Raw genomic sequence first — 4,027 nt, 5'->3', positions numbered from 1 at the left:
CTCTAAAAAAGACAGTGCTCTGGAGCAGTTGGGTATTTACGTTGGCTGCAAGCTTTCAACGGTGCTGCCCGGGCTGCAGAGTTCCTGTTTCTTGGAGAGGGTCTTCAGAGGGTTGGAATCTATGGACGTCGTACAAGGCAGTGACGGAAGCTTCACCTAAGGCCTTGGGGTAGATTCACGGAGGCGGTAGCCAGTAGCTTCACGGAGACGGAAGCCGGTAGCTTCACGGAGGCAGAAGCCAGTTGCTTTTAAGGAGGCCGGTAGCTTCACCGAGGGATTGATGAAGGGTTGCGGCTTAATTGAAGCTGGGAGTAATAAGAAGCCGGAGGGTTCGTTGAAGGCATCGGTCCCCTCTGTGGTCGCATTGTAAATTATCGTAGCGATTCGATTATTTTAAGTTCATAATCAGAAGGCAGGTAACCTAAGGAAAATTATAATTACATTGTTATTTTGTAATTGGCCTTCCGAGGGTTTCGGAAGGAACATCGGCATTGTGAGGCCGCGCACATAGCGCTCGGTGGCGGTCTCAGGTAGTCGGCGGCTCGCGCTACACATGCAAATACCTTACCTTCAAACCCAATCGATCATTTCCTGTACGTATTCGTCCCTCATACTATCCGCCCTACAGTGGCTCACAATCCATGCGGCATGCTTAGTTTTCCTTCTAAAAACACTCGGTTGAACCGGCTTGACACCTGGTTGTAATGTTTCCAGCATACCATAGGGGAAGAAGATATCTGAATCAGTGCGATAGGACATGGACCAATTCATCGTGTTCGACCAGCTTCTATGTCTATAACCATTAAGTTTGTGATTTATTGGCGATTCTAACCCGAAAAATATCCATACTTGATCAGTTCGTGTGTCGACTCTTTGGATTGGAGGCGAAAACATATTTGGTTGAGTCATCGTAAACACAATGGCGGAATGGTTTTGGATGTTACCTGTGTCATCGTCAGTCATGAAGCAGTTTTGATAGGAGCATACTCTAGAAATCGCCTCGTTGGCGCGATCAAGCCCAATCCAGTCTGGTTTCTTGTACCATAATATTGAATGTTTTACTGAGTTATTGTTACTTCTATGTTCCCGGCTTGATTTAACGCCCTCCTTCACGTCAATCAGTGTTCTGTGATTTTGAAATGTAGCCTTTACGTTATTTTCTTGAGAACGCCAAGTTCCAATGGAGAATGTGGGCCAGTATTGGTGGCCGGTCATGTTGAACATTATCTCAATCATCCCGTACATGCCAAGAGTCGCTACGAGCAGCAGGAACAACAGCGTCTTCAGTACTCGTGCTTTGCACACTGGTAATTGTCGCATACCTGTCTTGATAGGAACTGAAATAGACGAAAAACGATTGGCGTTACAATCCATTTTAAAAATGGGCAATCAACTTTATGCCTTTCGGTGACAGCGGCAAAATGTCGGTTTGGGTTGATGGAGCCATCAATATAGCTACGATATCGCGGTGAGTAAATGGAAATGGTATCCGCGGGGCGAGCTGATCCCGGGTTTGGTCCCCACTCTGTGAGCGTTCTCAGGTTCTCCTTTAAAACCAAATATATTTTTCCAGGAAACAAGCTATTCTTGTCTATGTTTAAATACAGTACAGCCAACGCGGAACAAACATATTTCGCGATCCGCGGCGGCAAGGGGCAACGAGTCGATGCCGAGTCGGCCGTTAAAGCCGCATCAGTATGCGGCGGCAAGTCGCATTCGCCGCGAAGCTTCGCATCTGTCCACCGAGACATGCCGAGGCAAGCCGCGATCCGCGACATGACGCCGAGTCCATGCGCATCTTCAAATCAAAATCTTTTTAAAATGATAAGTCAAAGAAATTTAAAAGAACAATTAAAGTAATATTTAATATCATAATTATTTTAATGTGTGCGGATTCAAAATAGATAAACCAGTTATTAAAAAAGCATGCTGTTGTTTTGTTTTTAATGATTACATTCCCGTTTCTAAAGAAATTGCTGTCATCCGGATAGAAATACTTATTATTTTAAAAGAATGCAAATAAAAAAAATCGAATTTATAAAAACAAAATAAACAAACAAAATACGATTATCACGGGCATGTATTAATAAAATTCCAATAATAATTTGCCATTGTCATTTTTAGAATCGGCTTAAGTACTTTAAGTTACTTTTTGTGCGTTTATTGTGCCGTATGATTATTGTCTTTATATTAAACGATCAACAAACATATTTGTTTTGAGTTTAATTTTAACGACAACATGTATTAGCATTTAAGCATATTTAATGTGTCTGGCCAAATTAGTTTGTTTCCCGCCCGTAGTGTATGTATTTCACACATAAATGTCACGTAATTATGTTTTGGCACATACGTGTGGTCAAGACTCCAGCAGTTGGTGGATTTATAATTGCTTGTTGTTTTTGTTATTATATTTTAGCTGAGACAATTAGCAGTTTGAAGCCACAACACTTAACACTTAATTGTTATTTTGTTAATTATCAACTTATTATAACTATTGTTTGACTATGCGTTTATAAAGTAGTTTCATTGTGTTTATATTATACCAGAGTTGCGACACCTTAAGGGTTTCGCGGGATGGAATGAGTGGGGAGATCAAATCAAATTGAAAACCGATTATTTCGACCAAAAAATTGGGTACGAAAAACATTTGGGTACGAAAAAAATAAATGGGTAAGAATATACAAATGTGGGTACGAAAACGTTTGGATACGAAAAAAAATTGGGTACGAAAAAAATGGGAACCAAAAAATAATTGGGTATGAAAAAATTTGGGTACGAAAAATTTGGGTAGTAAAAAAATGGGAACGAAAAAAATTTGGGTACGAAAAAAATTGGGTACGAAAAATTTTGGGTTAAAAAAAAAGAGTGGGTACGAAAAAGAGTGGGTACGAAAAAGTTTGGGTACAAAAAAAAGGGTATGAAAAAAAATTTGGGTACGAAAACATGTGGGTACGAAAAAAAATTGGGTACGAAAAAAATTTGGGTACGAAATAAATGGGTACGAAAAAAAAAATTGGGTACGAAAAAATTTGGGTACGAAAAAAATGGGTACGAAAAAAAAATTTGGTAGGAAAAAAATGGGTACAAAAAAAATTTGGGTACGAAAAACATTTGATTACGAAAAATATTTGGGTACGAAAAAAATGGGTACGAAAAAATATGTGGGTACAATGGGTTCATGTTAAGGTTTTAGCATGGCGGACGCTGGATGGCGAAAAGACACTTCATGACACAATGAGCTTGCTATGACAAAACCTCAGGTTTTGTTCGAAAACAGCCAAGCTCATATGCATAAATCAGTGAGTAATAGTACTTATACTCAATAAAAGCTAGGCACAGCGTATAAAATCAGAACCACTGGGCTGAATCTGCTGAAACTTGGTCGCATTATACATTATGGTCCAAACATGCTACAGAATGAGCGCTTCTGGACCTGACAGCGTAAAACATTAACCGATAATGGACAGCACAAAATGGGTTATTTTGTACAAAAAAAAAGTAAACTTCAAGTGGCATTTGATGACTTTTAGACATCAGAAAGTTGCAAATGTTTAATATTCTGCACACTTCGACTTGTTTTTTGTTTTTTTTACAAATTTAGAAGCATTTATCCTTGGGGTGTATATAAACCCTGTTATTCAATGTCAAAAATAGCTAAGCAGCAATTCCCCTTTAACATTATTCCTTATATTTAATTGTATTGTTTAAAAAGATAACTGTGTATATTTAATCATAATGGCTCCGTATTTCACACTTGATAGGCCACTGCTGGGGCTTGAACCCAGAACTCATCTCACATTGTAAGATGCATTTTTCAATTAAACTACAATGACTGTATCGTGTGAAGTGGAGCCAACATACACCCACATAAGTGAAAAAATCATTACGTCGATATATTTGTCCTGGGCGTTTCCCGACATGTCGCATAACTGTTTACAACAAAAGATGTATACATAGATAAATATACATACATGTAAATGGGAAAAAATGAACCATCTATTTTTAATTTTTGCTTCATATATACACA

This window comes from Dreissena polymorpha, chromosome 8, assembly GCF_020536995.1.
Source record: "Dreissena polymorpha isolate Duluth1 chromosome 8, UMN_Dpol_1.0, whole genome shotgun sequence".
Classification (NCBI taxonomy): Eukaryota; Metazoa; Mollusca; class Bivalvia; order Myida; family Dreissenidae; genus Dreissena; species Dreissena polymorpha.
Note: the sequence above shows the minus strand (reverse complement) of the source record.